The sequence below is a fragment of the Conger conger genome, chromosome 11, assembly GCF_963514075.1.
Source record: "Conger conger chromosome 11, fConCon1.1, whole genome shotgun sequence".
Classification (NCBI taxonomy): Eukaryota; Metazoa; Chordata; class Actinopteri; order Anguilliformes; family Congridae; genus Conger; species Conger conger.
In genome coordinates, this window is record NC_083770.1 from 6,582,193 (window position 1) to 6,596,231 (window position 14,039).

Consider the following 14,039-nt stretch of genomic DNA (forward strand, 5'->3'; position numbering starts at 1 on the left):
ATACACACATGGATATAAAAAAAACTGTGTCTAGGCATTTGATAACAAATTCTGATTGATTTAGTTCCATAAATGTACACACAGATTTACGAAAATATTGATAAATGAGGCCCAAATGAGTCCGGTTGTTTTTCCTGGCAGTCCTCCACGTTCTTCTTTGTTGAAGGAACAGCCTAGACTACACAAATGAATGCAAAGTGGTGACGATGTCATTGTCACAGATAATGTGCTCACGTGAACTTACATCTGCATCACTCCGTATGTTCTTCTCTTCTTTAAAACACGTCCGCCGATAAAAACAATATCTGATTTTCTTTCTGTTCCAATGAATATCACTTTCATGACTCCGAATAACTGCACTGGGTAAAACCCCGAATAAGCTGACCATAGCCTACACAATAAAAGCGGTTTTAACTTTCACACTTTAACTGGGTGCTGTTTCTTTTTTACAACATCAGCCTGGTTGCTTAAGACAGAGAGTAGGGGAGACTTCATCACTGACCTGGCGTATGAGCTGGGTGAAATTTACATTTGTTTCCACGAAAGCGGTGCCTTCTCTGTAGAGAAGAGAGACTGTGCGAGAAGAGTTTTAAAGCACAGCCCAAATAGTGGAGTTTTATACCATTTTTCTCAATGTGCCTATAATATACCTCAATTAATTCACTCTTAGCAAAACAAAACCGTGACACTAGAAAATGATGTTTATTCCAGCGTTTCCCCCACAGAGGCTGCAGCCGCGTGGCGAAGCTGCTAGAATGTTACCTCCGTGAAGTTGACGTCATCTTCAACTACAACAAGCTCCGAATCGGCCCAAAGTGGGTTTATACTCATTTGTGCCGTAAAAAATATTGTTGTGGAAATATAAAATATAATGTGAAATATATGAATAACCATACCGGCTCAAATTATTATTTTTATGGCACAAATAATGACAATATTTTTATTCATGTTCTGATCAAATGGGGTGCCAACGTAGGTTAGAATGTTCTACACTGTACTGTGAGGGAAATGAGTCAATTGGTTCAAAGTAATTTTGTTGAAACAAACAAACAAAACTGTCTTGCGAAACAGTGTTTCCCCTACACTATTATCAGTGGCCTATAACATGGATCGCTTGCCATATTATTCATTCGTGTGGTTGCGCTCATTTACTTCTGCTTTTACGTTTACTTTCCATAGGCAACGTCTTCAGTGTTATTGTTCGCTATCCCAACTGTTCCATACCGATTTGATGATTGGCTTTATGGTACACGCAAACGAGGTGCAAGCATGAACATCTGCGAATCAGACTGAAGAAATGCACCATTTTCTCTCCTTGCCAAAACTGCCCGAGGTAGGCCTATAGCCTAGGCCTACGTTTTGCTTCATTAAAAAAAACCTTATGTTATGGAACGATGCCTCGGCCTACATGACAACAACACTTTATAGGCCAAATGAAAGGCGATATACGCTCCGCTTTTGTAACTTCGGCAGATTATATATATATTTTTTACTTTTTATGCACAAATGTGCTATTTTGATTCTCATTGAACGAGGTTTAAGTGTTTGACTGTTTGTTTAATATGATATAACGTGATAACGGAAGGTTATTATTTACTTTAATCCTGCGTCGAGTTCTGAACACATTCATGAATGCCAGGCGTCATGTTTGGAGGAAACCAGGCACCGCTCATCACCGGGCCAATACCATCCCTACAGTGAGGCATGGTGGTGGCAGCATCATGCTGTGGGGATGTTTTTCGGCTGCAGGAACCGGGAGACTAGTCAGGATTGAGGGAAAGATGAATGCAGCAATGTACAGAGACATCCTGGATGAAAACCTGCTCCAGAGTGCCCGGGGGGACGGTTCATCTTTCAGCAGGATAACGACCCTAAGCACACAGCCAAGATATCAAAGGAGTGGCTTCAGGACAACTCTGTGAATGTCCTTGAGTGGCCCAGCCAGAGCCCAGACTTGAATCCGATTGAGCATCTCTGGAGAGATCTGAAAATGGCTGTGCACCGACACTCCCCATCCAACCTGATGGAGCTTGAGAGGTGCTGCAAAGAGGAATGGGCGAAACTGCCCAAAGATAGGTGTGCCAAGCTTGTGGCATCATATTCAAAAAGACTTGAGGCTGTAATTGCTGCCAAAGGTGCATCAACAAAGTATTGATACAAAGTATTTATGTACATGTGATTTCTTAGTTTTCTATTTTTAATAAATTTGCAAAAAAAAAAAAAAAACTTCTTTCATGTTGTCATTATGGGGTGTTGTGTGTAGAATCTTGAGGAAAAAAAAGCATTTATTCCATTTTGGAATAAGGCTATAACATAAGAAAATGTGGGAAAAGTGAAGCGCTGTGAATATTTATCCCAGTTAAAAAGGAGATAAAACCTTGGTTTAATAATAACAAAAAATATCCGTAACAGAGAAGAATTGAATGTTATGCCCAGATTGATTTATATATGATTTATTGAATCCAGATGGTCATTTACTATCCTTTGAAGATTTTATCGGAAAATATAAAATATAAATACTATTTCAAGAAAGGGATATGACAAAATCTGTGAAGCCATTCCCATTCCTTTAGGTCATATAATACAAAACAGCATACAGTGTTCTTTTACAGTCCCTTCTGTACTTTCCCTGAAAGTAGGTGAAGTGAATCTGATGGATAAAGAAATGTGACAACATAATAATTAGTCTTATATTCAAACAAATTGTTTATGGAGACTTCAACTCTATCTTCGCATCTGTTAAGATAGATGTCATCATGCACACCAGTATGTACCGAGATATTTAACAAAACCTTCCCAATGAGTTTACAAGATTTCCATTTTTTCCAATTGACTTCTGATTATCTGCTTACAAAAGCACATATATCCTATAATTAAATATTAAGTGTGTATAGACAAGTTTATACAGTTTAAAGCATTTTTAATCATGAAAACACTGGTTTAAGAAGGTGGTTTTAATGTTGTGGCTGATCGGTGTATAACATGCAGTGCAATAGTTTTGGAGTGAATGCTTTTCATAAACCTGTACAACACGTGACAGCTTTTACTCAATTTATTTGATGGCTCAAGTGTAGGCTCAAGCATTTTACAAGCTGATACATCTGCATGGGGTTTAGGATTGGAATTTTTACAGAAGAGTAAAACCACACTCCTAGTAGCAGTCCATGGTCCCCTCATAACAGTTTCATGAAATCTTGGGGAAAACACTGAATCCCATTCACAAAAGGCAAGATAAATGTCAGTAAAATCCCCGATGGATCAATGTGGGGTTGAGGGCCTTGCTCAAGGGCTCAACAGCAGTACTGATCTTACTGCAAGCACCTTAAGTCATCCCCAATATGGAACATTACAGTGGATACTTCCAGGAATTCATGCAATATACGGGTCGGAGTGTAGGTTTAAAAGTACACATTAATTAAACAATGACATACGCAGTTCAGAATGATGCATACATAAGGCTACTATAAGGTTGACAGTTGCCGTACGAAACTGCAGAAAAATCACAGAAATCACGAAAACAGGGAAACCAAAGATATGCCAGAAAACAGGGAGTGTCTCCAAATCAAGTAGGCAAGTAGGCAAGTGCGCTGATTTGGACACAGCCGAGGAATGTCCAAATGTCAGCCCGACTTGCTCATCCTGCCAGCTGAGTGAACGGCTCTCAATTGTCCCGACTGCGGAGCTTCTCTACTCTAGCTCCCCAGTGGTGGAACGACCTCCCCATTGCTATAAGAACTGCTCACTCACTGCCCATTTTCTACCACATTCTGAAGACTCACCTCTTCACACTGTACCTTGACTCCTCTGCGGGAGTCCGCAAATCTATTGTCACTTATCTTCACCAGTCTCAAGACTTTAGCGTCATGTTGTGTTATCTACTTTAATCTAGGACTTTCACATGTGTATTTGTCTCAGTACTGTAGTGCTTGACCATATTACTTACAGACCTGTTCTATCTACCTTACGAACTAGACTTACAGTGGATAGAAAATGAACACACCCCCTGAACATTTTTTCAGATTTACATGACATATAGCCTGTAATTAAAGTGCAATTAATCTATGTGTTTTTTCTACAACTCTACATACAGTACTTAACCTTTTCAAAGTGATAAACCAATTAAAAAATTGTTTTAACATTAATTAACTTGATGACATGAATAAAAACAGCTGTTTACCATGGTCCCTTAGTATGCAAGAGCAGTCCCACTGAAAGGCAGAAGCATGGGCTCCAAAGATCTCACAAAAGTGACAAAGTTGGGGAAAGGTACACATCAGGTGAGGGATATAAGAAGATTTCTAAGGCTTTGAAGATACCTTGGAGCACTGTTAAGACCATAATTAAGAAATGGAAAGTGCATAGCACCACTCACAGTCTGCCAAAATCAGGGCGTCCGTCTAAACTGGATGACCGGGAGAGAAGACAACTGGTGAGAGAGGCTACCAAGAATCCAATGGCAACATTGAAAGAGCTCCAGGATTTTAAAGGCCTGTTCTGTTGTTTGTTCTATGGCCTTGATTTGCACTTTTTTTGTAAGTTGCTTTGGATAAAAGTGTATGCTGAATAAAATGTAATGTGATGTTTGCACAGAAATCACGGAATATGTCAGTTCCATGACAAACACACAGCCATAATTATTCATATAGAATATAATGATTACTTAATATTATAGCCTACTATATACTGTAATATAGAATTCTTATTATTCTTGTGTTATTTATAGTTGGAAAAGAAAATGTAAAGGATGTGTGTGCACCTACATAATCCCCATCATAGATCAAATGTGATCACTGCATTGCCCATCTCATAGGTACTATGGATCGCTTCTTGATCAAAAATTCTCCTCCTCTGCCAGTAGGTTTGACTTATATTGATGCCAATTGCACATGATACTAGTTGGTCACAACAACTATTTTTTTTAAAGCTCAAATGCTACTATGTAAATTGCCCCCATTTGTTTTGAAAACACTCAAGGATTTCACTTTTATTGCCCTTTAAAAAAAAAAAAAAAAAAAAGAGAGACATTTACAACCCTGACTGAAGGGTTGTGTTTGTACTCACCCCAGTCTCTGCAGTTTACAGTGTGGGTCCTCCAGTCCAGCAGAGAGCGCTCTCACTCCTGAATCCTGCAGCTCGTTGTCTCTGAGCTCCAGATCACTCAGCTCTGAGCAACACAAGACTGAGGCCAGAACATGACAGCAGCCCTCTGTGAGATTACACCAACCCAGCCTGTGGAGAAACCACACACACACACACACACACACACACACACACACACACACAAACATTCAAATTCACTGGTGATTGTAATAATGTTCACCTTGGCAGTTGATGCATATGTAATTTACCATTTGCCTATGCATCCCTGGGCGGTACATACAAAAACAGGGATGTTGTGTAAATTACATTCAGAAATTATTCTGACTAATCCACCAAAAATCAAGGTTGGGAGCCTATTGCAAGGATTCAATTACCAAACCTTTTCCATATGATAATCATATGAGACAGAATCTGATTTCGAACATGAATTTCATCTGCAAACACAAGAAACAGTGTTTATATGATCACAGTTTGCGTTCCAGCCGTGCCAATATCTACGACGTTCACACATCTTTTAATATTACTCTGCGTTTAGATAACCGCTATCTACTTTGTAACCGAAATTAACTTAACGTTGTCTCACAAGGTCGTTATGAGTCATCTCAATAACTGCACGTTATCTGGCAGTGTCCAGATAAACGTCTGCAGCAAAGACAAATTACTTTTGTGTGTTTTCAGGTGTAACATAAAGTAGCAAGCTAGCTAACGTTAGTGGAGTGCGGATATATTATTGCTAGTAGCTAACGTTAGCGATACTGAACGACTGTTCAGGAAGAATAAATTCAACATAAAATAAAGTTCCATTAAAAATACATTCATATAAAGTTTGTCTTGTCTTTCTTTTGTGAAATGTTTAAAGATAAATGTGGTAATTGTTGTATAAGAGTGTTATGGAACTCAAACCTGTGGTATATCGTGGATATTGACACAGCTGGGGGTGTAAATAGTCTAATCAAGTCATTGAAATATGATGACTTATTAGTATTCTGGCCATTCATTTTTACATTTTCACTTAGCTGAATGAAAAACCACAATCAATTCAAAATTGTGTTCTTCCTCATTTATCTGTGGCCTAAGTGTGACAGTAACCATGACGGCATTGTTTAAAATGTGGCGGTAGTGTTGGTTGGTTACTGAGACTATGATAGCTGGCTCTGAGCAGTTTACTGTAAGCTTTGTTTATTCTATAAAAATACAATTTCAGGCAGCTTTTAGCCATCATTCCTCAAAAACGTTCCCCTCCACTGTTGTTGGATTTGACCCAATTGTGAAAGCTAGCCAACCTAACCAAACTAACTTAATGGTGAATTGCTTCATGACGTCTAGCACTGTCACAGACAATTAATATATTCACCGGTAAATAAAATAAATTACCAGTCAACAAAAGAATGTTCTAACTTCCTAACCATTAATGATATTATTGCTCAGACCTGCTGCTATACTACGCCTGCTAACAGTTGAAGCAAAACCAGAGGCGTTTAGCCATGTTGAATTTCATTTGCCAGGTTTCCACCCACTTCTGGATTCTGTTTAAAGCCTCCTGAATTATTGTTTGCAAAACCTCCCAGTTATCATCTGCAAATGTAACCCACTCTGAAATGCCTCCTGTAATGCCTACATCTTCATTTAGACAATGAGTCTTATATGGTACCGTTTTAGATGTGTAATTTTTTTATTAAATGCATAGTACTCAATGTTTCATTTCCAGAGCTCTCACTTACAATATTGATAGTTATTTATTGGTAATAAAAGCTAAAAACTCATTGTGATCCTATTTGACATTTCTGACTTTAAAATATATAACACATTTTCTGAAAATAAAATTTTAGAAATTACTGAATATCATTCTAATGAAGGTAAAAATCCTATTTATATACCTTTTACCTATTTATTTTATTCTAAACTGTAAGACCTTATTTGATACTGGCCCATAAGCCTTTTCAACCTTCCCCAAGTTAGTGCGGTAAGGTTAGTTTTATGTTGGAAATGTGATTTTCAATAGCTCTTCAACAAAACAGAACAACATCAAAATGACCGTCTTGTAATCAGGGTAGCTCAGAGAATGCAGCACAACGCTGTTAGATTTCTCATCGCACCTTTAATATGACGAAATATAACTTTGATTGTAAAATAGAGACTCTGTACCTCGATCAGCCTCGCTGTGGTAGCAGAGTGCTCCTCGAGGTCGTCAAAGTCCTCCTTCACTCCGGACAGAAGACGTTTGAAACCTACGCAATCCTGGACGACGGCTCTGAGTGGACTATTCTGCTAGCCCCTGCTGCCCAGCACTTAGGGCTGAGAGGGCAGTACGAGAGCCTGAAATTGCGGACTGTGCATCAGGAGATCAAGATACCCCCGGGTGCCTCTGTGTCCTTCTCAGTATCATCTGTCAGTCAGCCACGCCAGAGATACCCAATTCAGAGTGCCTTCACCGCCAACGAGTTAGGGTTGGCAGAGGATACCTACCCGGTGTCTGACCTACAAGAGAGATACAGCCATCTCTGAGGGCTGCCCATACCTCATCTCTACAAAGCATGTCCCATGCTGCTCATCGGTTCAGATCACCCAGATCTCATCGTTCCAGTCGAGCCGGTCTGCCTGGGCCCACCAGGAGGCAGGCTACTAAGCTTTCCCAGCAAGAAGTTGAGCAGTCCCAAGAGTCATGGTACATACCCCACCACATGGTGTCCCACAACGGCAAAAACAGAGTCGTTTTCAATTGCTCCTTCACTTACAGGGTGAGAACCTAAACAACCTCCTTCTCCCAGGACCTACATTGGGATCCTTTCTCCTAGGAGTTCTTGTCCGGTTCAGAGAACACCGGGTGGCGATCAGTGGAGACATAAAGTCCATGTTCCACCAGGTCCACCTCCTGACCGAAGACAAGCCGCTCCTGAGATTCCTATGGCGAGACCTGAAGCCGGGAAATCCCCCAGAGGTGTACGAGTGGCAAGTCCTCCCATTTGGCACCGCATGTAGCCCCTGCTGTGCTACATTTGCCCTCCAAACCCACGTCCGCAGTCACAGTGGACAGTGGACCAGACCACTGGACCACTGGACCAGTGGAGGTTCGACACGCCATAGAAAAATGTTTCTACGTTGACAACTGCCTGCTGAGCACAACCTCCGAAGACAAAGCCAAATACCAGGTGGACAAGCTGAGGGAGTTGCTGGCTCTTGGAGGGTTCGAGATCAGGCAGTGGGCGAGCAACGTGCCTCTGGTGGTCAACCACCTCCCCAAAGAAGCAAGGTCAGAGAGTGCAGAGTTACGGATCTCCGAGTCACAGGCCGAACCTCAAGAACACGCTCTCGGGTTGACCTGGCACTGTTCATCTGACACCCTGCACTACAGGCACCGCTCCTCACCATATGAGGAAGTGACCATGGCAACATCTATCGCGTTCTCGCAAGCCAGTATGATCCTCTTGGATACATACTCCCCTTCACCCCTCGAGCCAAGGTCCTAGTCCAACGACTCTGGGCCAAAGAGAGGGAGTGGGATGACCCCCTGTTGCCCTCCGATCTCCTGGAGAAATGGAATGCTTGGGAAGAGGAGTTGCAGCACCTATCTGAGATCAGCCTCCCACGGTGCTACACAAGCACTGACGTGGATGACCCTAATGTGTGCAGGGAGTTGCACATATTCTGCAACGCGTCTGAGACGGCTTATGGGTCAGTGGCCTACCTTCGCACTGTTGATGGATAAGGAAATGTACAAGTGGCCTTTGTACTGGCTAGATCTCGTGTTGCCCCGAAGAGGCAGCAGTCCATGCCAAGACTCGAGTTGAGTGCCGCTCTCACCGGAGCCCAGCTCGACAGACTACTCCACAAAGAGCTCACCCTGAGAATCACAAACACCACCCTGTGGACAGATTCCACCACTGTACTTACTTGGCTGCAGCCAGAGTCTTGTAGGTACAAAGTGTTTGTGGGGACGAGGGTCGCTGAGATCCAGGAACTAACAGAGGGACATACCTAGAGGTATGTGGACACTGACAATAACCCTGCCGATGACGTGACCCGAGGCAAGACTCTCCTGGACTCAGCACGGCCTAACCGATGGGGTCAAGGGCCACCGTTTCTGCTCTCCAGTCCGGAAACGTGGCCAGCACTACCTACCAATGAACAAACAGAAGACTCAGTGGAGCTCCGGAAGCCCAAGTTCTGCGGCTTGACCACGGCTGACCCCCCTAAGGTAGACGTCAGTCAGTACTCAACTTTCGAGGATCTAGTGGAAGCCACTTGCAGGTCCCGAGACGGGACCAACCAGTCCGATAACCCCTCTGCTGCAGACTACCAAGCAGCAGAAACCATGATCCTGAGACAAGCCCAAATGGACAGCTTTGAAGAGGAGTACAGGTTCTCCAGGCAGGCAAGTCCACCACATCCAGTAGTCGCCTCATCATGCTGTCCCCAGAGTTCGATGCCAGTACAGGCCTCATCCACGGCCTCATCAGCGGACGGGCTGAAGGCCTCAGCTTGGACACCATGCATCCAATAGTCCTTGACCCAAAGCATCCAATTACCCCACTGCTAGTCAAGCAGTACGACATCAAGCTGTGCCATTCTGGCCCAGAGAGGGTGTTTGCTGAGCTTTGTCGGATTTGTCGGAGATTCTGCTGAGCTTTGTCGGCGGCAAGTGGTCCGTAAGCACCAACGGCTCTGCTGCGAGTGTCAGAAGTGGAGAGCCAAGCCAAAGGTGCCCAGGATGGCCGACCTTCCTCCAGCATGGCTCCGACTCATGAAGCCAGCCTTCTACTCTACTGGGGTAGATTGCTTCAGGCCCTACCTAGTCAAGAGAGGACGATGCAACAAAAAGAGGTTGGGTCTGATCCTCAAATGCATGATGACCCGCTGCATTCACCTAGACCTCCTCTCATGGACAGTGATTTGTTCCTGATGGCGCTGAGGCGCTTCGTGGCGCGGCGTGGAACGCCCTTCGAGATCTTGCCCAATCAGGGGACAAACTTCCGTGGGGGGGACCGAGAACTACAGGAGAGATTCAAAGCCATGAGCTCCACTCTTCAAGCAGAGTTGGCGAAGCAGAAGATCCGGTTCAGCTACAACCCACCAAACTCACCGCACTTTGGAGGAGCGTCGGAACGGGAGGTCCGCTCCGTGAAAACTGCCCTCAAAGGAGATGGAGGCATACCCAAGTACTAGCAGACCAGTTCTGGAGCCACTTCATCAAGCGATACCTCCCTATTATTCTGAATGTTCGTGTAGCTGCCCAAGACAAGTGTTCACTGAAACATATCGTGTGTTTGTGTGTATTTCGCAAGATGGTCGCCGTGGTGCGAGTCCTGCAACAAGCTCCAGTCTGCTGGCTCAAATATTCGTCTTTTAAGAAGAACAACCTGGTAGGCTTACAAATGGATCAAAACCCAATCTCCCTCCAAACCATTCTGGAGGGGATGCACCAAATGAAAATCGAAATGATTTCTCATATGGACTTACCATCATTACCATACCATCAAGGCCAGGCTCAATAAAATTGAGGGTGCTCTTGCCACACTGGGTGAGCATGTCGATGAACTTGAGCAGAGAGTTGGTTCTAATGAGGATAATCTACAGGACCGTCTGATCCCGCAGCTCCTGGGTGAGGCGAATTTCCCTACTCCTCCGGTCATTGAGCGTTGCCATCGTTCTCCAACCTTCCTCAAGCAAAACTCCAGAGCCGGACCAAGACCAATCCTGGTGAAGTTTCTCCATTTCCAGGAGAAGTTGAAGATCATGAAGCTCTCCAGGGAAAAGAAGAAGCTTGTGTACAACGGAACACGAGTCCACATCTACCCGGACTTCAGCGCAGCACTAGTCCAGAAACGCCGACAGTTTGACCCACTTAAGAAGAGGCCACGAGACCTGGACTGTACATACGCAATGATCTTTCCCTGCATGCTGAAAGTGGTCCGCGACGGTAAGACCAAACTGTTTCGCTCCCCTGAAGAGGTTGAGGTTTTTCTAGCCGAGTTCTCCATTGATTCTCCATAATATCCATGTAGTGCTATAGCCTACCGATACTGACAATCTTTTTTTTTTCCTCTCTCTCTTTGCTCTTCCTACCCTTGTCTTCTCTCGTCTCATTTGTACTTTTTGGATTGACTGAAATTTCGACTGCTCCTCCTTGTAATGCCAAGAACTACAAACAACTTGTAATAGTCTATGTTGCATGTTGTTGATCACAGGCCGGTTAACTTTCGCTGCCATAGCTACTATACCGAGCCTGCACATGGAGCCTGTTTGTTTGCCGTAAAGCAGTTGCAGCTGCCGCAAAACGTAGGCTTAATGTAAAAGGACTGAAGTAAAAACAAATGGGGAAGTGAAGAAAAATAATGAGTAGCTGTTCATTTATCTTAGTTATGAAGACTCAAATATTAAAACTTGTCAGAATAATATAAAAATATGAAGGCATCCAAAGTTTATCCTGCAAGATAAAGCAAGATATGTGACAATGAGATCAAACTTGATAATTATATGTTATTCAGAACAGACAGGGGTACAAGAGGAGGAGGTGTGGCTATATATGTTTCCCTGCACTTTGTATCTGAACTTACCATTCCTAAAGTAATCCCGTAATTTTTTGAATGTCTTTTTGTTAAGTTAAAACTCCATGAAAATAAACATCTCACCATTGGTAGCATCTATAGATCTCCACCTGTCCATCCCGACTCAACTAAATATATATTATCTACCCTCCCCTCACTTGAACATCCAGGTGAAACGATTATCATGGGCGACTTCAACAGCAACTGGCTTGACCGCTCTTCATCAAATGATAAAACCCTGTTTAAAAGTGTAACCCTGACCCAGTTGATCAATGAGCCTACCAGAGTCCACACCAGATTTAAGTCTTTATTAGACTGGATCCTTGTTACGCATCCTGAAAGAATTAAAAACTCTGGTGTTTTATCAGACTGCTTTAGTGATCACTCAGCTATCTTCTGTGTATGGAAGATTAAATATCTCAGTCTTCCTCCAAAATGCATTAGAGTGCAAGAACATTCACTTCGATAATTTCACACATGATTTGATTTCAATGAACTGGGACAGGTTTTCACTTCTACCTTATGTTGAAGATGCCTGGAATTATTTACATTCTGAACTCACTAGAGTCATTGATAAACATGCCCCCTGGAGGGAAATCATGGTCAAGGGTAAACACTTACCCTGGATCAGCTCTGATCTGATTAGTCTCTTTAAACAACGGGATAAAGCTTGGAGGATCTCTAGAGAAACCAAGGATCCTGCTGACTGGGACAAATATAGATCTCTAAGGAACATATGTACAACAAAAACATGCAATGCTAAATCAGACTTCTACAGAAAACAACTATCTGAAGATATGCATAACCCTAAACGGTTCTGGAAAACTATGAACAATATTCTCAATAAATCAAACAAAAATACCAGCACCCAGATTCGGTTCAACAACAACATTATCCACGATTCCTCCACTATCTCAAATGTTTTTAATCAGCATTTTTCCTCTATAGGTAGCTCTTGTGTATTTGATCCACCTATGGCATGTGATTCTTCTAGTAGCTCTACCTGTACAAGTTCATTTTCCTTTCGAAAGATTCTACCTGTCGAAGTCCAATGTGCAATCAATGCACTAAAAGATGACTGTGGAACTGGACCAGATGGCATTGAGACTAAATTTATCAAGTTAGCGGCTCATATCTTGATGTATCCACTCTGTGACTTATTTAACCTCTCATTATCAACCTGTGCCCTCCCTTCCACCTGGAAATGTGCCATAGTTACTCCACTTCATAAGGGAGGTGACCCCCATGACATTAATAACTACCGTCCTATTTCTATCATGAATTCTATAGCCAAAATCTTTGAGAAACTAATCTTCAATCAATTATCACGCTATGTTACTGAGCTGAACATCTTGTCCCCATGCCAGTCTGGTTTCAGGCCTAACTTCTCAATAACAACAGCTCTCTTAAAATTTACAAACGACTTGTTTACTGCTTCTGAGAATGGCAAACTCACTGGTGTAATTTTTCTTGACTTAACCAAGGCATTCAACATTGTTGATCACTATTTACTTCTTGATAAACTGTATTCCATTGGTGTCTCCCAGACTGCTCTACTATGGTTTGACTCATATCTTCACAATAGACGCCAGTGCGTCAGTCTCAATGGAAGTCAATCCGATTACTTAATTGTCGAGAAGGGAGTACCACAAGGCTCATCATTAGGTCCACTCCTTTTCTCCATTTTTATACTCCATACAACTATATGCCGACGACACTGCAATTTACACATCTAGCACTAACAGATCTGCAATTGAGAGATCCTTGCAACGTGAGTTTGCCTCTGTTCAGAAGTGGTTCTCACTCAACAAACTACTGCTCAACAAAAGGAAGTCATGTAGTATGTTGCTTGGTACCAGACACGGTCTGAGCGATGCCTCAGACCTGACTATTTCTTTTAATGATGGATCACCTCTTGAACATGTGACTTCTTACCTTGGACTTTGGATCGACCCAGTGCTTTCTTTTAAACAACATATTGAGACTATCACTAACAAACTAAGTCGCAATTTGGGCATACTGTATCGCTCCATAAATTGCTTTACTTTTCAGATGAGAAAAAGAATCGTTACACAGTTGTTATTGCCAATATTGGATTATGCTGACATTGTTTATCAGAACACCTTCGAAACACATCTTCAACCCCTCAATGTTATTTACAATAGCCTCTGTCGATTTATTCTAAGGTGTCCCTATCAAACTCATCATTGCTCTATGTATGAAACTCTGAACTGGTTACCCCTCAATGCTCGAAGACATTACCATTGGCTCCAATGCATTTTCAAATGCATCCACTTTAACTATCCCTCTTACCTAAAGCATTGTCTAGTACCACACATATCCTCATACTCTCTTAGACATATAGAGCAACCTTTCTTCTCTGTTCCCAAAACC

The 14,039-nt window shown here is 42.5% G+C and overlaps 1 pseudogene; it reads right to left on the reverse strand.

Annotated features, from left to right (window-relative positions):
* Nucleotides 1–14,039, reverse strand: part of LOC133140509 (NACHT, LRR and PYD domains-containing protein 12-like) — a 195,968-nt pseudogene that overhangs the window by 144,021 nt on the left and 37,908 nt on the right.